At 39.8% G+C, this 17287-nt stretch overlaps 1 pseudogene; it reads left to right on the forward strand.

The window, feature by feature from the left end:
• Nucleotides 1-14736: 14736 nt before the first annotated feature.
• LOC138094462 (large ribosomal subunit protein eL33 pseudogene) lies at nt 14737-15365 on the forward strand (annotated as a pseudogene).
• Nucleotides 15366-17287: the final 1922 nt, after the last annotated feature.

Consider the following 17287-nt stretch of genomic DNA (forward strand, 5'->3'; position numbering starts at 1 on the left):
AGTATAATAAAGAAAAAAAAAAAGAAAGAAAGAAATCTGAAAAAGATTTATAAGACTTCTACACTGAAAATTACAAATATTGAGAGAAATCTATTAAAATCTAATTTAGAGGACAACCATGCCATGCCCATGAATTGAAAAACTCAATTCAGCCTTATAAAGACATCAGTGATTCCCAAATGAATCTATATCGCAAAATTTTTATGAAAATCACAATCTGACTTAAAATTTATGTGGAAATGCAAAGATCCAGGAACAATCCAGAAAAAGATTCAGAGATAAATCAATAGACCTATGTCACAGAATAGAGAGTGAAAATACTGCCACTTGATTTTTTTTTCAAATTTTTTATTTTTTTAAGTTATGAAAGTATGATGACACATTTATAGGAGAGTTGGAAAATGCAGGACAAGGTTACATATAGTTCCACTAGATATTATAATTATTTTTTAAGTAGATAAATTAAGATTTTTAGTCAGAGTTTCAATGTCAAACTCTCAAAAATTAATAGAATGAATGTATAGAGAAGTAGGATATGGTAGAACTGAAAAGCACTGTGAACCAATTCAGCATAATTAAGATTTATAGAATTTGCACAATAGTGTACAAATTCTATTCCAATTCCCATAGACTATAAACTAGGAGCCACTGGAACATATCCAGGGACATAAAATAAAGTGCAAAATTTCATGGTCTAAAGGTATTGAAGTCATACAGAGTCTGTTCTCTTAACACTATGGAATTATGTTAGAAATCAGTGTCAAAAGATATTTGAAAATAACCCATGTATTTACCAGTGCAATATGTCACTTGATTTTTTTAAAAAGAGTTTTATTTATTCATTTATTTTTGAGCTTCCCTGGTGGCTTAGATGATAAAGAATCTGCCTTTGGGGGCTTCCCTGGTGGCTCATATGGCAAAGAATCTGTCTGCAATGCAAGAGAGCTGAGTTCATTCCCTGGGTGGGGAAGATCCCCTTGAGAAGGAAATGGCACCCCACTCCGGTACTCTTGCCTGGGAAATCCCATGGACAGAGGAGCCTGGCGGGCTACAGTCCATGGGGTTCCAGAGAGTTGGACACAGCGGCGCGACTAGTTTATTTTTGGCTGTGCCGGCTCTTGGCTGCTGCACAGGCTTTTCCCTAGCTGCCGCAAGCAGGGTCTACCCTTCCTTATGGTGTGCGGGCTTCTCACTGCCGTGCTTCTCTTGTTGTGGACACAGGCTCTCGGGCGCACAGGTTTCATTAGCTGTGCGGCATGGACTTAGCTGCTCTGTGGCGTGTAGGATCTTCCCAGATTGGGGACTGAACCCATGTCTCTTTCAGGCGAGGATATTAAGCAAATGGATTCACCATAGACTGCTGTGATCATGTAAGTTAGTACAATCAATTGAAAACAGTTTAGCCATATCCCCTGAAGCTGAACACAGGTTCATATGACGAGATATTCCACTCCTAAGTGTATCCCTAGAAGAAACTGAGCACACATGTGTATCAAAAGATGCTCGCATGCTCATAGAAGTGCTCTGCTTAGTCAACGGAAGCTGGAAACAACTCTAAAGTCCACCAACAGTAAACGGACGATGGTGTTTTCAAATAATGGCATGCTCTTGGCAATGAGAGTGAACAACCTGGCTATAGGTAACAAAAAATGACTCCTGTAGGACAGACAATTGTTGGATCAAAGATACCAGACACTAGAGGTATATCATACCTACCGTACAAGTTCATTTACAGAAAGTTCAAAAATTTACAAAGCTAGCAACCAGTGATTGAAGTAAGGATACTTACTTCAAAAGGACAGTTTTGGGGGGAAAGTGTCTTGAGGAGGGCTTCTGGGTTGCCAGTAATGTTCTCAATCTTGGCCTAGATGGCATTGATAATTTCTGTTCACCTTATGACAATTGATATGTATCTTTTTCTATTTTTGTAACACCATTTAAAAGTTCATTTTTGGGGAGGAGGGAGGAATATATCAGGAAGTTGGGATTAACAGATACACACTCCTATATGCAAAGCAGATAAACAATTGGGATCTACTGTATAGCACAGGGAACTGTATTCAATATCTTGTAATAACCTATAATGGAAAAGAATCTAAAGAATATACACATATATATATAACTGAGTCAGTTCTCTGTACAACTAAAACATTGTAAATCAACTATACTTCAACTGTAAAAAGAAAATAGTTTATTTTTTAATGTACAAAAAATGTGCATTTACTATTGCATAAAAACAACTGGAAATGTGGAGGGGGTTAGTTATTTCTACAATAATATATAGGTGTAGGAATATGTAAGGGATTGATTTTGCCTGGAGTTTGAACTGGGAATTTTCAAGGCTAGAGGACTATACAAAAGCTCAAAAAATTGCTTCCAGAAACATTATACAATTTCTCTGCACATTGATACGGACCCTTTGTTGCTTTATGTCTGATTCCAGTTTTTCCAATCCATTTTCTGAATGCCCTAAAGAAATCTTCACAGTACAGTCAACAAATTGTGCTGTTTGTTCCTGGCGCATTGACACCACGTCAAGGCTTGAGCAAAAAAGAATTGAACTCTTCAACCCAAATCTCCTCTTCACTCTGTCAGGGGCACCCAAAGCACCACAGTAGCCCAGAAATGGAAATGAGCATCTTGATCATTTCCCCAAGGAATGCCACAAAGGCTCATTGTGGCATTTGTAAAGGGCAAGGCTTCCGGGGCAAAATCCCTCAGCAGGAAGAATTTGGCCTCACCCTGGTTATTCCAACATAGCTTCTGTAGATTGCACTGCAGAAATAAGTCTTTCCTCTTAGAGCCTGGATCAATGACGTTCATAGAGGAGACATTAAAGAAAGAAATAGGTAAGAGTAAAGCGGGGAAACGCTGCTGAATTTAAACTCTGGCTCTGTTTCCAATGAGCTATTCAGTGCTAGCAGCTCATGGAATTTACCAGCACTGAATGTCTTCGCAAAATGAATATCAGTGGATGTGTACTAAGCCCCTTCACAGGGTGAATACTCTTCAATATGCTAGTAAATCTTTTAAAAGTGATTAAAAATACAAACAAGACACAAGGCCTATCTTCAGTTCAGTTCAGTCACTCAGTTGTGTCCAACTCTGCGACCCCATGGACTACAGCATGCCAGGCTTCCCTGTCCATCACCAGTTCCCGGAGCTTGCTCAAACTCATGTCCATTGAATCAGTGATGCCATCCAACCATCTCATCCTCTGTCATCTCCTTCTCCTCCTGCCTTCAGTCTTTCCCATCATCAGAATCTTTTCTAATGAATCAGTTCTTCACATCAAGTGGCCAAAGTAGTGGAGCTTCAGCTTCAGGTGAAGTGATTAAAGTAATTAAAAATACAAAACAAGACACAAGCCCTATCTTGGTACCATGGTTTTATGATCCTGGTACCCTCCCCTGGCCGGCATATGCCAATGCTTTATCACACATACTGAAATAGTCATCAGGCATATTGGAAAGCAGCCATTCATCATTAATTTCCAGCCAGGAACTGAGGTTACATCCCCTCTGCTCGAGCCTCATCCAGACCATTGTGCTGTTTAAGCTCATGACTTCTGGTCCCTTGACTTTCACCTGTCAGAAAATATATAGTGCACAGTAACAAATATAATTCTTAAAATGGAGCCGAAAAACAGCATCATTCTTTTCATCTAACTGGTTGTATGGTCATAAACAGGAAGAAAACTTTTTCTTCTATTTTCCCAAATATTTGGCCAGGATGTGATATCCAAAGGCATTTAATGTGGTTCTGGGCCAAATTTTAAACCTGCATCCCATTAACATGTCCTAGAAACCAAAGCCTCCCAATTTACCTCTCATTGTGCAAATGGATTAGACAGATTTTGACCTGACTTGTTCGGGGCGTGGTGCGGCCGATGTGATTTTAGGATCCATTTACTCAGTTACTGGGGCAGAATGCCTACTCTCCCATGCTTGGATTCATAAACCAGCACCATCAATAATATATTCAAGCTTCTCAAAGTAGCTAAAGAGCGGACTGCATAGTCATTGAGAACTTACTGTGTACCTATAACTGTTCTAAGCAAGGAAATACAATGGTGTATAAAAGCAGACACAACTATCAGCCTCACGGAAATAACATCTTGGGACAACCTTTAAATGCGTAAGACAAGTAGACGTTCCCCATGAAGCTTAACTATATGAAAGCCCTTCAAATACTTTTTACCTTTAAAAAATCTCATTAATTCTGTATATAAGGGACATGGGATGGGGAAAAATGGTTCCAAGAATCACAATTATTATTGCTAATTAACATTATTATACATTGATGGTAACTACTATATCATATTTAGGGATGTCAATGAGAAAGTTCAGGACACAGCAGAAGAGCAAGCCTGTATAAAGTGTAAGTACTCAGTGTGGTGTTAATCAAGTGATGATAGAGACTGAGAAACCCTACCACTTTTCTGAAGAAGACAGGAAGAAGTGTAAATAGAGGCATAAATCTGTATCACCTCTCTGGGTGGGTGAACCATGGGAGATGAAGCTGCTGGAAAGAAATTGTGGTATTTAGGAAATCAAGGATGTGTAGACAAACTGAGTTCAGAAAATAATTTGATTGATGGAGAAGAATCATTCTGTTGGATCTTTGATTTGAGGGGAATTTTAGGGAAAGATTGCTCTAGTTCCCAGGCAGTTTTTGTTTGTAGATGCTTAAGGGGTCCAGAGGGAGAAGGCAATGGCAACCCACTCCAGTACTCTTGCCTGGAAAATCCCATGGATGGAGGAGTCTGGTGGGCTGCAGTCCATGGGGTCGCAAAGAGTCGAACACGACTGAGCAACTTCACTTTCACTTTTCACTTTCATGCATTGGAGAAGAAAATGGCAACCCACTCCAGTATTCTTGCCTGGAGAATCCCAAGGATGGTGGAGCCTGGTGGGCTTCCATCTACAGGGTTGCACAGAGTCGGACACGACTGAAGCGACTTAGCAGCTAGCAGCAAGGGGTCCAGAGAGAGAGCCCACTTACTCAGACTCATGAACAGTCAACTAAAGTGGCTGATAAAGCAGGATAAGGCTGGGTGAAGGTCAGGTGAATGACACGGGAAAGGGGGTAGGAAAACCAGAGACCGAACCTTTGAAGTGAAGCAATGACTCATTCTCTCGTGTGAGCAATAAACCCTCTCAAGGGAATTCCAAAAATAGTCTATTATTTGAGCAAATACAATGCGCACTTTGAGGATAGATGCATTTATCGTTAATGATTATTTAAAACCAATCCAACGACTTAAGTCATATATTTCTCTAATCATAAATGACAACAGAATCAAAACAAGAAAAACAACTCTAATGACAACTGTGCTTTTACAAAGGTACAATACTGGCCTTTGAGTTGGACAGAAAGCCTTGCTTTAGAGACATTCAGGGCTCATGTTCAAGGCTGTGTACCTTAAAGTCAGTCAGCATTTAAGTAGAAGGGAAATTTTGACTTCTGGAAGAAACGACTACCTAAGGAGACAACAAAAGTTAAACAACTCTGTGCAGATAGTAGATAAGCTTTGTATGACATCAGGTGAAAGCTAACAGTCGTGGCAACGTCAATAAAACAAAGACACCTGAGAAATTATCCTAAGGCGTCCATTCCTGGCTCCATGATCCTGATATATCTTTTAATTCATGATGTATGCTAGAGTAAAATAAGGCAGGACTGGTGGAAACAAGAATTATGAACAAATGCATTCTACTACATCACTGTAGAGTCGAATGCATGTGTTGTAAAGCTATAATGTTTCTCTTCGAGTATATCATTTATAGTTGATTAAACAGGATATCTTGTTGTCTCTACAAAAAGTTGAACCTCTACACAAATCTCTCATACCAATATTTCAAAGTAACAGATCACTTCAGATAATTAGCCCCTTTGCTGAAATGTAAGCCCCACCCAAGTGGTATATATTGCATGTTGACCAACATCCATCTGAACCCTAAACAAAACAAAAAAAAGAATAATACCAAAAGTGAAGCTTCGTTATTTTTAGTTGACTTTATGAGTCTATTAAATAATATGATCTTGTCATTCTGCACCACCCACACCTGTGTGTGAGGACTTGATAAGTGTGACAGCGTTGAGTAAGGTGAAGATGCTGAACTGTATTTAACACGACAGATGCAAGCAGCTGTCAGGTTTGGGATTTGAAGTCAGATGATCCTTTAGCTCCTGTCTCTCTGAATATCTGGAGATCATGCAATTCTCCTGAGACCATCAAATTGGGAGGGAGGTGTTCTATGAATTCAAGGATTGATATGTACTGTCAAATAGACTTAAGGATTTTTTGTCTTCACTACTATATATTTTTGTTGCTTATTAGAATTAAAAGATAGAATAAAAATATATCAAATGACTTTTTTTCTCAAATCCTGCCTGTGAAATAAGAGCAGGATAATGAATTCAGAAGGTTATTTTTGAACCGAGGTAATGTCATAGTTTCAAACATGCTGAGCCATTCTATATCCTGAGAAATGAAATGATAACCCAGAAATAATGTCTAAGATAAAAAGTACATTGGATTTGACTTGGTTTGATAGCTTAGTTATCCACAGAAAATGAAGGAAATGCACTCTGTGCCTCTAGGCCCTCCAGGTCTGTAAGCATGGGAGGTAAGATTTTCAGCGAGACGAAGTCCTTTCACCCATCCACGGGGTGGTGGGAAAAGCCAAGCATTTGCTTATTACACCTAGGTACTTCACTTCATTGAACCTTCAAGTCAGAATGAGATTGAGGAATTCATCTTCCCCTAACACCAAATATTAAGCTCAAGAGATGACTGCATCAATGAAAGAAATATCTACCATTTTTATCTTTTTTCATTCCAAAGTATAATGGAAGGACAGCCTCTATCAGAGATCTCTGTCTTCTCTAACTATATTAAAAACTAAAATCAAAGACAAGAAACATGTCCTGAGGTTGAACATTTGGAAAATATTTTCACAAAAGCCTATAATACAGGTGCCGTTGGCAACAGAGTGGGAAAGAGTTCTTGACATCACTACATCACAGACTAGAGTTATGAATCTAAAAATTATCTCTTTTGAGGAATTTGGTCAACTTCAAGCTTATTCTTGTCACTTCTCCATAATATATTTCTGAGGATGGTATTGTTAAGACTTGTCAAAAAGAATTATTCCAACTAAATATAAAATAGATAACCAACAAGGGAAATTAGTATTGTGTTAGTATAGGGGACTACAATTAATACCTTGCAATAATCTATAAGGGGAGAGAATATGAAAAATAATATAAATATATATACATATATGCATACATATAAGTATATATATAACTGAATCACTCTGCTGTATACTTGAAAATAACACATTGTAAATCAACTATACTTCAATTAAATAAGAAAGAAAGAAAAAAAAAAATTTTTAAGGAGTTATTCCAGGATATATAAAAGAGCTTTTGCTAAGCGTTTTGAGATTAAAGGCTCTATAAAAGAGAGGAAATAACCCTTCAATTGTTACTGTTATGAAACACTGAGCACTTTTTCCCTATGAACTTCTTGAAGTCATTACCCTTCATTCCATTTAGATAACTATTAGTCATGATTCATGGGTAAATTGTCAGTAGGTACTTTTCTAGATGCTTTTGTGCTTCGTAATCATAAGTATAATGGTTTGTTTCTGCCATAACATCGAGTTTTCATTCAAATGTAAAAAAAAGCGGGGGACAGAAGACAGAAAAGGAAAAATTCTGAGGCTAAGCTGCACATAATATTTTAAGCAGATGTCAATCACCCAGGGAAATAAGTTACAGTTTAGGAAAATTGTCCAGGCCAGGCATTTGCCAGCAGATTATCTCCGTTTATATCAGAAGCTTGGGGTTCTCAAATATTTGCTCCAGAGGACTGAATAAAAGGAATGGTTCTTTATACTGGCCTGGCTCTTATAAACACCATAAACGGCCACCATTGTGGGCTGGTAGATGAAGACACAAAATAAATAGGGATTCAGTGTCTTAATCCAACAAGCTTCCATCAAGAATGACCCTTTTCATTCCATCAACTTCATAGCACAAATTCTTGCTAATTATTTCCTTATCATCAGATGAGAACTGTTTCCTTTATCAACAAACAGATAGGAATGCTTCCAGTCGGTTAGCTGTCCTCTTAGCTCTGGGTTATAGTATTTTAGCCAAATTGACTACACGTGTGCGTGCTCAGTAGCTTCAGTCAACTGTAGCCCACCCAGTTCCTCTGCCCACAGGATTCTCCAGGCAGGAATACTGGAATGGGTTGCCATGCCCTCTTCCAGGGGATCTTCCCGACCCAGGGCTCAAACCTGTGTCTCCTGAATCTCCTGCATTGTAGACAGACTCTTTTCTACCGTGCCACGAGGGAAGCCCCAGATTGACTACAGTCTAATCCAAAAGTTGTAACTGAAACTGAGACATCAAGTTGCCCAGGAGAGAGACATCAGGATATAGAGACACCATTTCTCCCTTCTCAAGACCTTGAGGCTCATTATTTCTTTTTATGCAAAAATCATCATGAGATATAACCAATCTTCTCCTAGCATACTTCAGTTGTGGCTTTCCCCTACCATTCCAAAAAGAGTAGAAATTTTCTTTTATTTCCATGTCTTTAGTTGGAATTGTAGACTCAGTCTAATTAAAAAACAGATAATGGGTGCATGGTTTAAAATATATCACTACAGGGACTTCCCTGGTGGTCCAGTGGTTAAGACTTTGCCTTCTAATGCAGGGGGTGTGGGTTCAACCCCTGGTCAAGCTAGGATCCCACATGACTTGTGGCCAAAACACTAGAACATAAACAGCAGAAGAAATATTGTAACATATTCAATAAAGATTTTTTAAATGGTCCACATCAGAAAAAGAAATCTTAAAAAATAAATTTAAAAAATGCATCACCACAAAGGTAGCCATTATTATTATACTTATTTTTCCAAGAGGAAACTGAGGTATGGAGAAGCTAATTAATTTGCTCAAGGTCACACAACTGGTAAGTGATGGGATACCAAGCTTTGCATCCAAGTAGACTAACTCCAGAGCACCCCACTTTTAATAGTTTTGAACAAATGAAGAGAAAGGAAAACCTACAAAAGGCCATTTCAGAGGCCTCCTTTGTCATTATTAATGTTCTTTGAGTTTCTGGGATGCCAGCATTCACAAAATCTGTTGATACAAAACATTTGGAAATATATTACAATCTCACATACAGTCCTGGAAGGTAAGATATAATTTCTCAAAAGGCCTACATTGAAATGTATGTGTGAAAGTGTTGTAATGAAAGTATTTGCATTGGGGTGGGTACTCCAATTGGAAAAAAGATAGGTACACTCCATCTTGCACATACCTCCCCCGAAAAGCTACATAGATATCTCAGAATCAATCAGTGTCACAATAGAACAGGGACGATACTATCAGTTTCTTCACACTGGTCATGATTTGTGTGGACAACTGTGTGCAAAAGGCAGAAGCTTTGCCACCTCCATCAACAAAGCAGGCTTATAAAGAGTCTACAGGGCTTCTCTGATAGCTCAGTTGGTAAAGAATCTGCCTGCAATGCAGGAGTCCCTGGTTCGATTCCTGGGTTGGGAAGATCCCCTGGAGAAGGGAAAGAATACCCACTCCATTATTATGGCCTGGAGAATTCCATGGACTGTATAGTCCCTGGGGTCACAAATAGTCACACACGACTGAGCGACTTTCACTTTCACTTCAAAGAGTCTACTCTGAAGAGTTTGCCTGAAATTTGTTGTTTAGTCGCAAAATCAAGTCTGATTCATTGCGACGCCACAGCCCGCCAAGCTGCTCTGTCCATGATATTTCCCAGGTTAGAATACTGGAGTGAGTAGCCATCCCCTTTTCCAGGGGATCTTCCCGACCCAGGAATCCAACCCACATCTCCTGCTTTGCAGGCAGATTCTTTACCGCAGAGCCGCAAGGAGGCCTAATGATCCATATTTCTCTAGGCAAACTACTTGTACCTTGTACATAATAGATACTCAGAGAATGATCCCCATTATTTTTGGCATTGTTTCAACAGCCTTTTCCTCTGAGTCTTCGTAATAGAGAGTGACAATTAAATGTAAGGTCTTGCTGAAGTCAGGCAAGTAATTTTCACCATGTTTACCTAAACGAAATCATTTCTGGTTTTTAACCATCTCTACCTTTACCCCTTGGAATCATAAATAACATCCACATGATTATGTTCATGTAATAGCTCTTATTACCTGGTGATTGCTTTGCTGTGAAATCTACTTATCAAGGGAATGGCAGGGAATAAAACTTTCCCAATGAGAAGAGTTTTCTTGCTTGTTTCCTGCTAATCCCTGGAACCCAGTGCAGTTCAGTTCAGTCGCTCAGTCGTCTCCAGCTCTTTGTGGCCCCATGGACTGCAGCACACCAGGCCTCCCCATCCATCACTAACTTCCAGAGTTTACTTAAATTCATGTCCATTGAGTCGGTGACGCCATCCATCCATCTCATCCTCTGTCATCCTCTTCTCCTCCTGCCTTCAATCTTTTCCAGCATCACTGAGTACAGTTAAGCCAAATTTTAGCACTTCTCCTCATTGTATGAGCCCTGGTGAGACCAATGTGGTCCCAGGCTGCCTTTTTAGGTATGAAGTCTAAGAAGGACATAAGAATGGCCCAAAAGATCTTGGCTGAAGCAAGCTCTCCTTCACCCTGGTCTTTGCCTGGACCAAACTCACGCGGCTCTGTCTTGGCCACACTCAGTATCAAACTGATGTGGTTGACTTCCATCTAGGCTCACATCACCAGGATAGACCACTCCAGAAAAGCATGTAGCAAAGCCAAAAGGGCAACCACATAACAACAGACTCTTACCTCACTTTCCTCTCCTTTGAAAATCTGCTTAGAGCTTTGAAGAATAAAATTATTTCATTACTAATTTTTCCCATGGTAAATCAATAATAACATCAAGAATAAAAAGTCATTTTCATTAGAATGACCAGCTGTCTCAGCCTTCCCAAGACACTACTGATTTATACCTTTTAACCTGGTGTAATTAACAGTGTATCCTTTTCTCGAAAGGGTCCTGGTTTGAATAATAATTATGTGGACCCCAAAGATTTAGCTACCTAGGACCATCTGTTCATTGGTCTAAATACTCATTGTGGAGCTACACTCAGTATACCTCCATGAAGGCTCTTAATTGTCACTCTATTTTCACAAGGAGGAGTTACTGCGATGTTTCACAGCTTTTCCCTACCCACTTCATCAGAAATATGTCTGAGAACTCTGTCTTAAAAGACTGCTTTAAGAATGGAATTTTTCCATTTGCAACAACTTGGATAGACCTCAGGGATATCTTGCTTTGTGAAATAAATCAGACAGAGAAAAACAAATACTATATGATATCATTTATATGTGGAATCTAAAAAATAAAACATTTGAAAACAAACTAGTGGTTACCAGTGGGAGAGCGGAGGTGAGAGGAGTATGATAGGGATACAGGATTAAGAGGTACAAAGAGGTACAAAGGTATATTTTATATACTACTATATATATATAATAAATAAGCTACAAAGATATACTATACTGGCCAAGGAATACAGCTGCTGCAGCTGCTGCTAATTCGCTTCAGTCGTGTCCAACTCTGTGTGACCCCATAGACGGCAGTCCACCAGGTTCCCCTGTCCATGGGGATTCTCCAGGTTAGAACACAGGAGTGGGCTGCCATTTCCTTCTCCAATGCATGAAAGTGAAAAGTGAAAGTGAAGTTGCTCAGTCATGTCCAACTCAGCAACCCCATGGACTGTACCCCACCAGGCTCCTCCATCCATGGGATTTTCCATGCAAGAGTACTGGAGTGGGGTGCCATTGCCTTCTCCGAACGAATACAGCAAATGTTTTTAAATAACTTTCAAAGGAGCATAATTTATAAATATACTGAATCATTATATTATATACCTGCAACTAATATATTTTAAATCAACTGTGTGTGCATGTCTGCATGCTCAGTCGTGTCCAACTCTGCAACCCCATGAACTGGAGCCCACTAGTCTCCTCTGTCCATGGAATTCCCCAGGCAAGAATACTAGAGTAGGTTGCCACTCTCTATTTCAGGGGATCTTCCTGACCTAGGGATCAGACCTGTGTCTCCTGCATTGGCAGGCAGATTCTTTACCACTGAATCACCTCAGTTCAGTTCAGTTCAGTCTTTCAGCCATGTCTGACTATTTGCGACCCCATGAATAGCAGCACACCAGGCCTCCCTGTCCATCACCAACTCACGGAGTTCACTCAGATTCACGCCCATCAAGTCAGTGATACCATCCAGCCATCTCATCCTCTGTCGTCCCCTTCTCCTCCTGCCCCCAATCCCTCCCAGCATCAGGGTCTTTTCCAATGAGTCAACTCTTCACATGAGGTGGCCAAAGTATTGGAGTTTCAGCTTCAGCATCAATCCTTCCAAAGAAATCCCAGGGCTGATCTCCTTCAGAATGGACTGGTTGGATCTCCTTGCAGTCCAAGGGACTCTCAAGAGTCTTCTCCAACACCACAGTTCAAAAGCATCAATTCTTCAGCACTCAGCCTTCTTCACAGTCCAAATCTCACATCCATGCATGACTACTGGAAAAACCATAGCCTTGACTAGACGGACATTTGTTGGCAAAGTAATGTCTCTGCTTTTGAATATGCTCTCTAGGTTGGTCATAACTTTCCTTTCAAGGAGTAAGCGTCTTTTAATTTCATGGCTGCAGTCACCATCTGCAGTGATTTTGGAGCCCCAAAAAATAAAGTCTGACACTGTTTCCACTGTTTCCCCATCTATTTCCTATGAAGTGATGGGACCAGATGCCATGATCTTAGTTTTCTGAATGTACCTAGGAAACCATAAATCAACTATACTTCATTTAAAAAATATGTGTAAGACTGTTTATCATTTCCAATAATGACATTTCCCTGATATTGAGAAGGGATGAAATATCACACAAAATTGAACCTTTCCCTTCCAAAGAAATTTTAATTTCACATTTATAAGACTCTGATAAACATAGTGAATATGTTATATGGTCTCTCACTGCTAACTCAAGGTCATAAGTTGCAGATGGCCTAGTGCAAGGATATGGTCACTGAAGTAGTTAGAGTTTAGCTTGTCTTTCACTAAATTCTTTCTGTCTCTGCTTTTCTTCCATTCTCCCTTGTTGTCAATTGTCATTTCTCCAAGCGTCAGCTATTGGAAGTTGCCTACTCTCTCCACCACTTATAATTAATGATGTGTTATAAACTAGAAAGAACCACAAGGTAGCAACGAAAACACCAACCTTACTAAATCAACAGCCCTCATTTTAGAAATGATCCTTAGGCAATGGTTTTTCATCACAAAGTAGATCTAGTCAAGTAAGACACATAGCTTTGTATAGTCCCTGTCTTCCTCCTAAGAGGACTTTTCCAATATTTCTTTTATTAGATATGTTCTAGACAACAAATGTGCCAAAACACCTAACCTCAGAAAAAGTGGGTCTTTATTAAACCACTGGCTTTAGTTTGTGAATTAGAATAAACAAAAAATGTTCTGCAAAATCCATCACTCTCAGTAGACTGATGAATAGCAATGGTGAAAATGGGCATCTTGGTCTTTTTCCCATTTAATACTGTACTGGAAGTCCTAGTTGGAGTAATTTGGCAGGAAAAATTAATAACAAAAGACATCCAAATTGGAAAGTGAGAATTAAAACTATATTTGCAGATGGCATGTTTCCATATTCAGAAAATCCTAATGAATCCAACAAAAAGAACTGCAAGAGCTAATGACCAAACTCAGCAAAGTTCAGGGTAGAAAGCCAACACACAGGATCAGCTGCGGCTCTATCCATCATCAGTGAACCGTCCAAAGAGGAAATTAGGAAAACAATTCTATTTACAATAGTATCCAGAAGAATGAAAACCAAGCAATGAAGTTAACCACATAGCTGAAAGACTTGTACATGTGAAAACTATATAAAACATTATTGAAAGAAATTAAAGAAGACCTAAATTTTTTTTAAAAAGCCATTCAGCATTCATGTATAGAAAGCCTTAATATTGCTAAAGTGGCAGTATACCCAAAGCATTCTACTGGTTAAGCTCTTTGTGACCCCATGGACTTTACAGTCCATTGAATTCTCCAGGCCAGAATACTGGAGTGGGTAGCCTTTCCCTTCTCCAGGGATCTTCCCAACCCAGGGATCAAACCCAGGCCTCCTCCCACATTGCGGGCAGGTTCTTTACCAGCTGAGCCACCAGGGAAGTCCAAGAATACTGGAGCGGGTAGCCTGTCCATTCTCCAGCAGATCTTCTCAACCCAGGAATTGAACTGGGGTCTCCTGCATTGCAGGTGGATTCTTTACCAACTGAGCTATTAGGGAAGCCCTGATTAAACACAATGCTTATTAAACTTTCATTTTATTTAAGAAAGGGAAACTTTATTCTCACATCTATACAGAATTGCTAGTGGCTCTGAATAGCCCAAACAATATTGAAAAAGGAAGAAAGAATGGGAAGATTCAAATTTTGCAACTTCAAAACTGACTTCAAAGCAGCAGTCATCAAAACAGTATCGTACTAGCATAACAAGAGACTTATAGACCAATGGACTGGGAAAGATAGCCCAGAAATGAATCCAAAGCTCTACACTCAGGTGCTTTCAACAGGGTGGCAAGATCAATAAGTGGGAGCTCTTTAGCTACCTTGGACCCTGTGCAGGCCTGCTGAGAACAGGACTTCTAAAATGACAAATGTGTCTGGAAGAGTGTGACCCAAGGCCATTTTTGCTGGCTATGTGGGGTCTGTGGAACTAGAGGGAGCACACAGCCCTCCTGGAAATCAAAGGTGTATATGCTCAAGATGAAACTGAATTCTACCCAGGCAAGGGATGTGCTTGTGTGCGCAAAGCAAAGAACAACACAGTAACTCCTGGTGGAAAACTTAACAAAACCAGAGTAATCAGAGGAAAGATAACTCGTGTTCATGGCAACAGTGGCTTGCTGCTGCTGCTGCTGCTGCTGCTAAGTTGCTTCAGTCGTGTCCGACTCTGTGGGACCCCATAGACGGCAGCCCACCAGGCTCCCTCGTCCCTGGGATTCTCAAGGTAAGAACACTGGAGTGGGTTGCCGTTTCTTTCTCCAATGCATGAAAGTGAAAAGTGAAAGTGAAGCCACTCAGTCGTGTCCGACTCTCAGCAACCCCATGGACTGCAGCCTACCAGGCTCCTCCGTCCATGGGATTCTCCAGGCAAGAGTACCGGAGTGGGGTGCCACTGCCAACAGTGGCATGGATTGTGCCAAATTCTGAAGCAACATTCCTGTTAAGACCACTGGACACAGAATCAGTGTGATGCTGTACCCTTCGAGGATTTAAACTTACTGAAAAGTAAATAAAAGTGTGAATTTGTAAAATATAAATGGGAAAAGAATAGTCTCCTCAACAAAAGGTTATGGGGAAAGTATATAAATGCATGCAAAAGAATAAAGTCAGACTCTTAATGATCCATAATAAAAAGTTAACTCAAAATTGATCAATGACTTAAATAAACATAAGGTCTAAAAATAAAAGCTATTGGAAGAAAACACAGAAGTAAATCTTTATGGCCTTGGATTTGGTGATAGGACCTAAGATATGAGGCCAAAAGCAAGAGCAACTACAGAAAAAATTAAATAAATTGAATTTTATAAACATTAGAATATTTTGTGCATCAGAGAATGTTATCAAGAGAGCAAAAAAGACAACCTAAAAATAGGACAAATGCAAATTGTATATCTGGCAAAGACAGCATCTAGATTATAAAAAAACTATTACAACTGAACAACAAAAAGACAAACAACCCGATTAAAACCTGGACAAAGAGTATGAATAAACATTTCTCCAAACAAGATATGTAAATAGCCAACAAGCACATGAAAAGATTTTCAACATTTTGGTGCATGCTCAATCACTTCAGTCTTGTCTGACTTTGTGTGACCGTATGGACCGTAGCCCACCAGGCTCCTCTGTCCATGGGATTCCCAGGCAAGAATACTGGAGTGGATTGCCATGCCCTCCTCCACGGGATCTTCCTGACCCAGGGATTGAACCTGCGTCTCCTGCACTGCAGGCTGATTCTTTACTGCTGAGCCACTTGGAAAACCCCAATGGTCAATAAGGAAATAAAAATTAAACTACAGTGATCTACTTCTTGACATCTATTATGATGACTATACCAGCAACAACAACAAAAAATCAGTGTTGGCAAGGACATAGAGAAATAAGAACACTTATACATTTTGTGGGAATCTAAAATTGCAGTGGGTACAGCCACTGTGAAAAACAATTTGGTGATTCCTCAAAAAATTAAACACAAAATTACCATATGATCCAGAAACCCTACTCCTAGGTATTTACCCAAAAGAACTGAAAAACAGGTGTTCAAATGAAAATGTGTTCATCAATGTCTATAGCAGCACTATTCGCAATAGTCAAAAAAAGGAAAAAAAAAACCAAATGTCCATAAAGAGATCGATGGATAAACACATTGTGGTACATCCATATGTGTTTAGTCGCTCAGTCGTGTCTAACGCTTTGCAACTTCAAAGACTGTAACCCACCAGGCTCTTCTGTCCATGGGGAGTCTCCAGGCAAGAATACTGGAGTGCGTTGCCATGCCCTCCTCCAGGGGATCATGAAATATTATTGACCCATGCTTCCCTGGTAGCTCAGATGATAAAGTGTCTGCCTGCAATGCAGGAGACCTGAGTTCAATCCCTGGGTTGGGAAGATCCCCTGGAGAAGGAAATGGCAACCCACTCCAGTACTCTTGCCTGGACAATTCCATGGATGAAGGAGCCTAGTAGGCTATACTCCATGGGATCCAAAAAGTCAGCCATGACTGAGCAACTTCACTGGTTCACAAAAAATAATGAACCTTTGCTACAACACTGGTGCATGCTCTGTGAAAGAAGTCGTGCACAGAAGGTTACATATTGTAAGATTGTTTTATAGGAAATACCTAAAAAAGGAAAATCCATAAAGGTGGATAAGTGGTTCCCAGGGGATTGGCTGGGTGGGTAGAATGGGGAGTGAATATTTAACATACAGGCTGTTATTCTGGAGTGATGAAAATGTTTTGAAACCCGCGAGAAGTAGTAATTGCATGACATTGTGAATGTACTGAATGCTACTGAATTGTGTACTTTAAAATGGTTAATTGTATGGTCTGAGGATTTCAGTTCAATTGAAAAAAATATTACTTTGTTGGTGCATGCTTAGCTGCTTCAGTCTTGTCTGACTCTCTCCGACCCCCATGG

This window comes from Capricornis sumatraensis, chromosome 18 (genome assembly GCF_032405125.1).
Source record: "Capricornis sumatraensis isolate serow.1 chromosome 18, serow.2, whole genome shotgun sequence".
NCBI lineage: Eukaryota > Metazoa > Chordata > Mammalia > Artiodactyla > Bovidae > Capricornis > Capricornis sumatraensis.